Source organism: Cupressus sempervirens, chromosome 3 (assembly GCF_028749045.1).
Source record: "Cupressus sempervirens isolate cs-2001-9-10 chromosome 3, ASM2874904v1, whole genome shotgun sequence".
NCBI classification, from domain to species: domain Eukaryota; kingdom Viridiplantae; phylum Streptophyta; class Pinopsida; order Cupressales; family Cupressaceae; genus Cupressus; species Cupressus sempervirens.
In genome coordinates, this window is record NC_143120.1 from 534,607,646 (window position 1) to 534,620,474 (window position 12,829).

At 32.0% G+C, this 12,829-nt stretch overlaps 1 protein-coding gene across 1 annotated transcript in view; it reads left to right on the forward strand.

The window, feature by feature from the left end:
• The first annotated feature begins 12,660 nt into the window (after nt 1–12,660).
• LOC149567522 (uncharacterized) overlaps nt 12,661–12,829 on the forward strand; it is a 36,577-nt gene continuing 36,408 nt past the window's right edge. Inside the window, exon 1 of the mRNA XM_089820743.1 lies at nt 12,661–12,734. The gene's annotated coding sequence lies outside the window, so the exon portion shown is untranslated. The remainder of the gene's footprint in view (nt 12,735–12,829) is intronic.

Below are 12,829 nucleotides of genomic sequence, written 5' to 3' on the forward strand. Positions count from 1 at the left end.
TTGATTAAAATAACATGTTCCCTTTTAATTAAATAAAATACCCCACACTTTAACCCACTCAATGTGCACACATAAAGTCTTTTTCCTATTTACAAATTAAAAGAAAAGACTTTGTCTCACATGAAAAGTCAACTCTCTCTCTCATTCGTTGACTTGATCTTGCACATGGATCATGCCAAAATTCAACCCCCACCCTTGATAATCCATTTCTTGATCTTGATCTCAACCATCCATATACCTTTAAAAGAGAGAGCTCTCTCTCTCTCTCTAAGGATTCTATTTTGAGCTATTGTTATACTGCAAGTTTCTTGATAGGTTTTCTTGGAGCTTTATAGAGAACTTCTTACTTCTTGTCTCATTCTTGAATTCTCATTGTAGTTTAGATCCATTTGCAATAGCTTAGCTTTCTTTTATGTTAGCTTAGATAACCTAGTTTAATTAAAATGGTTGTAACACTCATTTTGCTTAACCTAGTTGCATTCTTGCATTTCATTCTAGCATAGCTCATTTCTTGCATTATAGGTTTGAGAGTTCTTCTGACATTTTCACTCTTGCTCTTGTCTAAGGAATCTCCCATTACATGGTTTATTAGCAAGGGTTGCGTCTCTAAGGCTCAGTTGAAAGCTCTTCATATGCTTATGTACACATCTTTGCACTCCATGGATAGGGAGCTCTAAGCCAACATTCAAGCATTCCAATCTATGGAATACCTTAGATAGAATGGTTTAGAGTAGTACACTTTCTTAGTGTAAACTCTCTACTCGGTAGTTACTTTAGAAAGAAAAATGCTAGGTACATAGATAGAGATCCAAATAGGAAGACATGACTTTCGTCTAATAACTTCTTGATTTTCAAGTAAATTTTCTAATAGTAGATCACACAAATTAAACTAAATGCCTTCCTTAACCATTTCACATACCATAAAGTTATCATTTATAGATTATGAGATTCTATACCATGACTTTATTCTATGATTCTTCTAAAACTATACCAATCTTATCATTTTTAGATGTTACTGAAGCGTTAACAGATCTGCAAGTGCAACATAATGATAGGTCTAACCATCTTTGAAACAATTGATATTCCTTTGTCTTGATCTCACTAGTTGAACCCTAGATTTAAATTAACTAGCCTTGTGACCATAATTATGACATAAATATGAATTTTCATGAAAGATATTGTTCATCTCATTTCTCTCAACCAAATTAGATACTTGACTTTTGCATTGGTTTGCAATATGACCAAACTCGTGGCAATAAAAACACTAAGCATTCTTTTCCTTCTTGAGCTTGTATTCAACAACCTTATGACCAAAATTATTGCATATAAGATAGTGACCATTAAATGATAAGTACCTTTGAGCATTTTTTCCCGACCAAAGGCCTTCTTGTAGATGTTCTTAGATTCCTATCATTGATTGTAACCTCAAACTTTGCTTTAACATCAAATTCTTTGTTTTATCATTGATCTTCTAATCCAACCATTCACTAGTGAAACCTAATCATTAATTATCCTTGTGAATTTTTTGTAAGGCCAAAAGTTGATTGACAGTAGTGTTGCATTCACAAAACTTTGCTTTAGATCTCAACTTCTTTTATTCTTAATTCAACTTCTCATTTAGTATGACTTATTCTCAACAATACTTTTGAGATTCTCTTTAGTTTTTGTTCCATTCCTTCATTTTTCTATTTGATAATTTATTTTAGATATCCTTCAGTCCTTTTCTATTCTTCCATTTTCTACTTGATGTTTTCCTTGAGAAATTCTTCAATTTTTTCACAATTATTTAGTTGTCATTTTATATTTTCCACATACTCCTTTGATTCCTTTAAATCTTCGCTTCTTCCTTTTGTATAACTTTGAATTTATGGATCTTCTCCTTTATATTTGAAATTAAAACATTGAATTCCTTAATATTTTCTTTCAACTCATTTTTGACTAAACACTCTCAATGCCATCCATCATTATCTATAGATATTCATTACTAGTACTCTTCTTTCATCTATTCAACCTACCAAGATCTTCGTCAAGTAGTAAATATTTGTCTACAAGGGATTGAACCTCATACCAATTGTTGATCACACCAAATAAATGAGAGGGGGGAGAGGGGTAAATCAATTGTTCCAAAACACTTCTTCAAACAATGTTAAATTGATACAAATTTAAAATATTCAAATACTTTAAAATTTATATAAACTTGAAAGAGAAAGAATATAAAACACCATAACACCAGATATGAAATGAATATACAAGATGGGAAAAACCATAAAAAGAATAATCTCATAGATATAAACAATGATTAAGGTGACATCAATCAAGTTGATATTTACAAGGGCTCACTACTGATTTTCTCACTACAGGTAGGTCGATTGGGCTAACTACCCTAATACAAAAAGATTTATTACAAAAAAGGTCTCACAAACAAAACATGAATGATGAAGTTTCATTTGTATATTCATGGAACCATTCTATCTAGCAGTATAGCAATAACAATAACCATTACCAATATATCTTGTTAAAAATCTTTTGCTAACACTTATTTACCCTTTATGATATTAAATATTCTATTCTTTCTTCACAATTACCCTTTAACCTTCTTAGTTGTGTTCACTCACATTAGTAACTATGATGCATAATCATGCTTTCATTGTACCACTTTCAATATACTCACTCTCATTTCATTAGATGCAAATAGTTGATCTATATATATACAAATCTAATAAAACAAATATGTGTGTCAACCTAGCAACAAAACATGTCAACTTTAACCACAAAAAAAGATATTGCAACATAGTTTAACACAATATCAATAGACCTAAAAGATATGTCATGCATATGAGAACTTCATAGTACATTACCATAGGTCACACATAAGATAAATACATTATACATTGTAGTAATTAAAAATTATATATATTTTTGGGCCCGATGGGAATGCCACAACCAAGACCATGTTTGTATCTACAGAAATTACAAACCAACAGATAAATAGGACAGTATAGGACTTGTCTAAGATTGAGTATAAGTGTCATACCATTTTTTTGATGTATTGTATGAATGTCTAGGTAATAGTGATACGTAGAATAATTTTGAAACACAACAACCAATTATGTCCATCCAAAGTTTAATACTTTTACATTCATTGAACATCATAAATGTACTAAAAAGATATATTATCATAACTAGAAAAAGGACATCCATCCATATAGGTCATTACCGTAAGTCACATAGAATATATCTAATTTGCATAACATTGAATCACAACCGACTGATAACCAACTAGTAGATAAATACAACTAGAACAAGTGTTTTGAGACCAATGAAAATAATACCAACAACTAAAAAATTTCAACATTATCATCCTTGTTCCAATTACTATTAAATTGTTGCTCACCCAGCCCACTAATTACTAACTTTTAATAAACCAAAAAGATGATGTCGAAAACCCATTGATAAATATATATCATGTACCTGTTGGATACAATTGATTAATTGTGTATTGCCTTTGATGTTACACAAATTTCATATCATTATCAGTCTATATATGCTGAGCTCACTCGGGCAGAGAAGACAGTTTTCTATGTTTACCGAACGTTCTTATGTTTGCCTAGTTCAGATGATAGTGTCTACCAAGTTCACTTGAGCATCGAAAGAAAATCTATAGAAGATGAGTGTTAACCTAGCTCACTTGGTTAATGAAGAACAATTGGATGGAACTAGTATTAACTGAACTCACTTGGTTGCCAAAGAATCTTTATGAGTTTGCAGTGTTAACCGAGCTTCTATTGGTTAACATAGGAAATTATTTCTAAGTTAGTGTCTACCAAGTTGGGTTGGCTAATGTAGGATTTTCTTATTTTGGCATAATAAGCTTAATTGATTTATCTATTGGTTCTAACCAATTTTGATGATGAATATTAGTTATTTTAAGTTGTATATGATCTAACTCGACATTATGAAAGATATAAGTATAGGATCAAGTTGAGAATTTGAAAGTGTGCAAGTGTGAAGATGTGATGAATGTATTGAATAATGAAGAGAGGAAGCAAATTTGAAGGATAAGAAGAATATCCTTGTGGAGCAGAAAAGCTATATTCAATTAGGAAGGATCAAGTAAACTAGAACAGAGATATGTAATCATCAATTTAGTTGCATTCAAATTAGGTCATCTCATTGTTACTCTCTAACCATTGTAGCAGTGATCTAAATCTCTTAACATAGTTGTCTTAACAGTTATTTGTAAATCCTCTAATAAGGTGGCAATTCTATTGAATTGTCTTAAGATCTCTAACAAGGCCTCTCCTAATAGGATGATTAAATCCTTTAACAGGGTCACACCTAACAGTGTGTTTTGTAACCTTTAATAGGGTTGGCTCCTAACAGGGCTCACTTCAGAAGAGTGAAAACAATAACTAGTTGCAATTGGTGGTTTTTCCCAAATTGGGTTTTTACCTTAAATCCTGGTGTCAAATGTGTTCATGTTATTTTCTTACGTGTTTGCAACTAAGTTAAGTAAGAGTAATCACAGATAACAATTAAAGATTTGTTTAATAAGTAATTACCGAGTTACAATAGTTTATGTATGTTTACCTAGCATCAACAGTATTCAATTTTCAAAGTTTATTTTATACTGACATCTAAGGGATTTGAGATTTATTTTAGTAGTAACTGATTCACCTTTCCACTCTCAGTTACTCCTCTTATATTTCCAACAATTGGTATTAGAGTTTTTGGTGCTTGCAAAAAAGGTTTCAAGGACCTAAGCTAAAGATCAAGATGTCTTATAGAAGAGGGATTCCCAAGCTGAATAGAGATAATTTTGTAGCATGACAAGGACTTATGAGGTTACATTTGGCTACTATTAGTGATTCAAGGTGCAAATATCTTGATACTAAATACAAGACTCCCACTAGAACATTATCAGTTGAAGATATTGCTGAAAAGAAGAATCATAACATCATGATGATTGATATTGCATCTACTCTTAGTTATGCTAAATTTGATGAAGTTAAAGACTGCAAAATAGCTCATGAGATGTGGACCAAGCTAAAAGACATATATGGAGGAGATGACAATGTAAGAAGAGCTAAGGTTGAAAGTCTTAGAGGTCATTTTGATTAGATGAAAATGAGAGAAGATGAGAATATTGCAAAATATGTGGAAAGAATCAAAGCAAGTGTAAGTGCAATCAAAGCCTTTAGAGGAGACATTGAAGAGAAAATAATTGTAAGCAAGTTATTTAGAACTCTTCTTCCCATTAATGCAATTAGAGTATTTGTTATTCAAGAGATGAGATGTGATCCAAATAATAAAATATCTTTGGATGCTCTAGTTGGAAGATTGACAACTTTTGAGTTAGATAACTTTGATAACTATGTTCCTAGTTTAAAGGTTATTGGATTTGCTTTTAAAGCTAAACTCTCACTCAAAGAAAAGGTTAAGAAATCAAAGTCTAGTTAATCATGAAGTAAAGAAGATGAATCAAAAGAAAATTCAAACAGTGATCTTAAAGTTGTTGAAGCCCTACTTGCAAGAAAGTATTTCAAAGGCAGAGGAAAGTACAAAGGTAATTTTCCTCTGATATACTTTTCTTGAAAAGAAGTTGGTCACATTGCTACAAGGTGCCCAAATGAAGAAATCAAAGATGAAAAGAAAAGCAATAAGCACAAATTCAAGAAGGATTCCAAAAACTACAAGAACTACAAGGACAAAGGTAAGAAATCTTGTTTTATAGCTAAAGATTTTGATAACAGTGAAGCTGAAATGTTATATATTGTTGTAAAAGATGAATTTGATGATGAAGGAGATAAGATGACACTTATCTCTCATGTCAGAAAAAATGATACGTGGATTATTGATATTGGTTGTTCACACCATATGACTAGAGATAAATCAAAATTTGAGCACATGAAATATTATAATGGAGGTAGTGTGAGATTTGGAAACAATGAGCCTTGTAACATAAAAGGAAAAGGATATATTTCATTGACTAAACAACTTGTATGTGACAATGCTTATTGGGTTGAAGGACTAAAACATAATCTACTAAGTGTGGTACAATTGAATAACATTGGATTCAAGGTAGAATTCACGAATGGACAAGCCAAACTACTAAATAGAAAAGGAAATCTGGTTGGATCTGGCAAGCAAACAAAAGGTAATCTATTTTATCTTGATCTCAGTGAATGTTCATGTTTTGTTGCTCAAGTAGAAGAAAGTTGGTTATGGCACAAAAAGACTATGTCATGTAAATTTTGATAATCTGGTTAAGATAAACAAACATAAAAGAGTAAGAGGTATTCCTAGTTTGAAGAAGCTTGATATGGGTTTATGCAAGAATTGCCAAATTGGTAAGATGGGAAAGACTAGCTTGAAAAGCAAAAACTACAAGTCAGAAGAAGTCCTAGAAATTGTTCATACAGACTTATATGGACCTATTGGAATATAGTTACAATGGAGAAAAGTTTTTCATTCTTTTTGTTGATGACTATTCTAGAATGATGACTGTAATGTATCTAAAAGAAAAATCAGAAACCTTTCAAAAGTTCAAGTTGTATTTGGCAAGAGTAGAAAAAGAAACTGGAAAGAGGTTGAAATGTTTAAGATCAAACAGAGGTGGTGAATTCATCTCCAATGAATTCAATAATTTATCCATTGAAAGAGGAATTAAAAGACAAGTATCAACCCCTGGTACACCATAGTAGAATGGTATAGTTGAAAGAAAAAATAGATCCATTATGGATTGTGCAAGAACACTGGTGATTGGAAAGAATGTTGCAATCAAATACTAGAAGGAAGCTATCAACACTGCAATTCATACCTTGAATAGAGTACAGTTGAAGAAAGATTCAAACAAAACTCCTTATCAACTATGGTATGGCTACAAACCTAATGTAAGTTACTTGAAAGTATTTATTAGCAAATGTTATATCTTGAAAGAATCTAGAAAAGGAAAATTTGATGTAAAAGGTGATGAAGACATATTTATAGGATACTCCTGCATAAGTAAAGCATACAAATGTTTGAATTTGTCTACTCATAAAATAATAGAAAGTGCACATGTTAGAATTGATAAGTTTGCAGAAAAGAGTGAAGAAGAAAGCAACAAGGAGCCAGAGGATTATAAAAGATTTGTCTACTATGAACTTGATACCCTGCCAAACCTATTTGAAAGTCCCCCAAATCTCCAACGGTTATTGAGTCATAGTCTGAAGGACCCGAGTCACAGTCAAAGGCTACCGAGCTAGTTCAAACCAAGTTCGATGGAACTGAGTCATAGATAGAAGGACCCGAGCTTGATATTGAAGTTAATGATGAAGACAATGGAATTCATTCAAAACCCAAAGAAACTGTGTTAGCAACATATGTTAGAAGGCATCATGCACCTAATCAGATCATTGGAGACAAATCTGATGGAACAATGACAAGAAGCAAATTAAAAGGTACATGTTTACTTGCTAAATTTGAACCTAAAAATGATAAAGATGCTCTGGATAATAAAAGTTGGGTTAAAGCAATGAATGAAGAGATATAACATATAGAAAAGAACAAAACTTGGACTCTTGTTCCTAGACCCAAGGATAAAAATGTAATTGGCATAAAGTGGGTATTAAAAAATAAGCTGAATGAAGATGGAGAAGTATACCAAATGGATGTTAAATCTACATTCTTGAATAGAATTCTTGATGAAGAAGTCTACACAGAACAACCAAAAGGTTTTGTAGATCTTAGCAAAAGAAACATGGTTTGCAAGTTACACAAGGCATTATATGGTCTCAAGCAAGCTCCCAGAGCTTGGTATAAAAGACTTCATAATTACTTGGTATAGATTGGCTTTCAAAGAACAAATGTTAACAGTAGTCTATATATCAAAGAAGGACCAGACAAGAAGATTGTGTTGGTAGAAATATTTGTTGAGGATACTCTATTCACAAGAAATGTGACTTGTGCAAAGCTTTTTCAGAAGAAATGAATAAAGAATTTGAGATATCCATGTTTGGTGAGATAAAATTCTTTGTTGGGTTGCAGATACAGTAGAACAAAAATGGTATCTACATCACTAAATCCAAGTAAGGAGATACTGAAGAAGTTTGGAATGGAAGATTCAAGACCAGTTGGAACCTCTATGTCTACTGGACATAAGCTTTCCAAGAATGATGATTCCAAAGAAGTAGATTAGACCACATACAGATCAATGATTGGAAAATTGCAGTATGTAGTACATACAAGACCTGATATTGCACAAGTAGTTGGAATGGTGGCAAGATTCTCAACAAATCCTAGAGAAAATCACATGATGGCAATCAAGAGAATCATGAGATATCTAAAAGGTATTGAAGACTGTGGCTTATGGTCTTGGAGACAATTTGGACTTGAAGGTGTTTACTAATGACAACAAAAGCACTAGTGGTGGAGCATTCTTTCTTGGTAGAAGACTAATATCTTGGACAAGAAAGAAACAAAATTGTATCTTTCAATCCACAATAGAGGTCGAATATGTGGTAGCAACAGTTAATTGTTCTAACATAGTTTGGTTCAAACAATTGATGGAAGGAATGCAGATAGAGATCAAGGATCCAATAGTCATATACTGTGATAACACCAGTGCAATCAATATATCAAAGGATCTAGTGATGCATACCAAAACAAAGCACATTGCTATAAAATAAAATTTCTTAAGAGAGTTGGTGCAAAATAAAGAAGTTAGATTGGAATATGTTAATACAAGAGAACAAATTGTAGACATATTCACCAAGCCATTACCTAAGGATGCATTTGTGTATCTAAGAGGTAAGCTAGGGGTCAGTCCCCTATTTAAAGCTCACTAAATAAAGTTTAGTGATGCATCAACACGAGTAAGTTGAAGATCAATCAGTTGGTGTAGAATTGACAAGGGCATATTATAAATGAATAAGTACTTAAGGTACATTGATATTAATAGAGTTGTTGTCTTTGGCATGTGTTGTCAAAGAGGGAGAAGTTTACTGTCATATCTCTGAGATTTTTTTTTGTGAAGGAAGGAGAAGTTTGCTGTAAGAGGGAGAAAGTTCTATGAATGAACTTGGTAGAAGATTGTTACAGACAAAGGGAGAATCCAGTGAAAGGACAAGCTCATATTGATAGAAGGAGTTCTTATGAGTAATACAAAATTTAATTGTGTTATGACATCTTGTGTTGTCATCAATGCCAAAGAGGCAGATTATTGGATAAAATTGATTAATTGTGTATTGTCTTTGATGTTACAAAAATGTCATATCATTATCAAACAGTATATGTGGAGCTCACTTGGGCAATGAAAATAGTTATCTGTGTCTATCAAGCATTCCTGTGTTCTCCTAGTTTAGATGGCATTGTCTATCGAGTTCACTTGGGTGTTGAAGGAAAGTTTGTAGAAGATGAATGTTAACTGAGCTCGCTCGGTTAATGAAGAAAAGTTGGATGGTACCAGTGTTGACTGAGCTCACTCTATTGCCAAAGGATCTTTGTGAGTTTGCAGTGTTAACCGAGCTTCTGTTGGTTAACACAGGAAATCATTTCTAAGTTAGTGTTTGTCGAGCTGGGTCGGCTAACAAAGGATTTTCTTATTTTGGCATATTAAGCTTAATTGATTTATCTATTGGTTCTAGCCAACTGTGATGATGAATATTAGTTATTCTAGTTGTATATGAGCCGACTCAACAATATGAAATATATAAGTATAAGGTCAAGTTGAGAATTTGAAAGTGTGCAAGTCTGAAGATGTGATGAATGTATTGAATAATGAAGAGAGGAAGCAAATTTGAAAGATAAGACTTGAATATCCTTGTGGAGAAGAAAAGCTATATTCAATCAGGAAGGATCAAGTACAAGCTAGAACAAAGATATGTAATCAACAATTCAATTGCATTCAAATCAGATAATCTCATTGTTACTCTCTAACCATTGTAGCAGTGATCTAAATCTCTTAACAGAGTTGGCTTAACATCTATTTGTAAACCCTCTATCAAGGTGGCAATTCTATTGAATTGTCTTAAGACCTCTAACAAGGCCACTCCTACTAGGTTAATTAAATCCTTTAACAGGGTCACACCTAACAATGTGTTTTGTAATCTTTAACAGGGTTGGCTCTTAACAGGGCTAAATTCAGAAGAGTGAAAACAATAACTAATTGAAATTGGTGGTTTTTCCCAAATTGGGTTTCTATGTTAAATCTTGGTGTCAAATGTGTTCATGCTATTTTCTTTATGTGTTTGCAACTAAGTTAAAGTAAGAGTAATCACAGATAACGTTAAAAGATTTTTTTAATCAATAATTATCGAGTTACAACATTTTATGTATGTTTACTAAGCATCAACAATATTCAATTTTTAGAGTTTTATTTTTATTGACATCTAAGGGATTTAGAATTTATTTTAGTAGTAACTAATTCACCCCTCCCCTCTCAGTTACTCCTCTTATATTTCCAACAGTACCAAGATTCACATACCACCCACTTGCACCTGTAGTAGTTTTATTTTTTTGCATTTAATTGGAGGATATGTGCATAAGTATTGATAAATTTTGAATGACTACTATAAGATTTGTGCGTAAGTTTTGGTGATTGTTAAGGTGGTTGTAGTGCATGACTATTGACACATCTATAAGTGGGTATTTAACAACACTTTGAAATGACTCTTTTTGGCCCTTGTGTGCATCATATGTCTCACAATATTTGTTGTTACTACCTAGAAGCTATAACAATACCTACATGTAGTCAATTTGTATATAGAGGCAACAAAATAAATTCATCGCAATCCAATACGCCATTTTAGAATTATTGGTGTATGAAAGCTATAACACCAACTAATATGCATCTTTGATAAATGTAATTTTTACATTCATATCTTGTACCTTTAAATATATTATTTAATGTATGTTTACTATCTATATAGCCATTGGACCTCCTTTCCACATAAATATTAGCTATAATACTTTTCTTAAGCCTTTTGTTTCTTGTATTGAACAAAGTTAAATTACATAAAATAATAGAAGTCTAAAAAGGAGGATTATAAGAAGATAAATAAAGAAGACATAATGAAAGATTATTTAGATAAGTCTCAAATTTATCTTTCTAACAATTATATTTAGCCAATAGGCTATTATATGTGAAAATGCTAGGGCAAAATGTAATTTCTCATACCAAAAAGTTTGTTGTTGTCAGCACAAAAATTGTAAGCCCCTAATATATTTAGTTCAATATAAGTAGAATGTATTTTGCAAAACTCTTATTTCATGTCTACTCTAGTTCTTGGTAATGATGGACATATTGCTTGAAAGGAAATTGATTGACTTGGAAATGAGTTGGTTTGCATGTTTTCCCTATAAGAATTAACGTAAGGGTTATTTCACATATTGGGCCTTTGAATTATCACCATTTGAGTTGTCACAATGACGAAACATATGGGTGCTATGAGTACCAAGGAAGGGTTTGACATTGATTACTTTGAGGGATTGAAATATTTCCATAATGGCATACATGAATTTAATTAAATTCCTAGGAAGTCTAGTTCGCTTGTCTCAAACCCTAGTACTGGTGTAGTTTGAATTAGGTCTAGGTTCAAATCTGCTTCGCCTACAATTTTGGAGAGAGTTCTCCCCCACGTAGACTAGTTCATATAGGCCAAACCTTGGGTGAACTAGGGCAATCCCAAGCCGATCAAGTGCAAACCAAAAAGATTAAGACATCAATTTGATCTTTTTTTTTACAAATTTAATTGTTATTGGAATACAAATCAAGACTTCATTCTGGTCAAACTAAAGTAAATCCCCATCATAGGCCCCAACTAATAGTTTCTAGTAGTCATGGTAAAGAATAAATGGGGGATGCAATTTCAATCTTTTAATAACTCTCCTATATGCAACATATAGAGTACCATTTGCTAACATGTCAATGCGTGTTTGATTAGTTGTAAGTATTCATTTAAATTATAAGTCAATTATGAAAATTAACTTTGGTCTCAAGAACATTCTTAACTAAATATATTTCCACTAAAAGCATTATATAATTTACTACGAGAAACAATTATTATAGAATTTAAATAAGATTTTCAACATTACAAAATAAAATGCTATGACTACAAGTTTAAGATGTTTTTGTTGTTAATATAATGCTATGTAACATTCTAATCTTAATTCACGCCTCTACACTTTATGTATATATAAAATATATTTTTGTACTATCCAAACTTTCATTTAAATTTTTGATCTATTAGTGAACTAAATTTTTGAATCCAAACCTTAACCAACAAATTTGTTAAATTCTATTCCATCCCATTTATACCTCTTTAATATTTAACTTTTAACTTTATATTAACATAACTACTATACTTCTTTTTACTATAAGTGCTAGTTTTATCTACAATTGATACCTAACTTTTGATAAATATTACACACAATTTTCTTCTTCAACTTTTGAAATATATTACACACAATTTTCTTCTTCAACTCTTGAAATATTTCACACAGTTTTTTAAAAAACTTTTTAGATATTACACATAATTTTCTTCTTCAAGGTATGTTACAAAAAAATCAAGATATAACAGTCCAGGGGTTAAAAAATACATGGTCTCTAGAAGCCCACAGTTTGTCAACAAAAAAACTTACCAATCTAATAAGAATCCTATTTGGCACCATTTTTGTCTCGCCTATCTTGAACCGACTTATGGTTTGTTCGCAGCCGTGTAATTCTGCAACTATTCTGGGTTTATACGAGACAGGTAGCGCTATTCTCCCTGCTCCCTTTCTATTTCCGGTTTTCTCAGTTTTGTAAGCATTGGTCCGCAAGGGAGAAAACATCGGTGGAGGGAGTTTA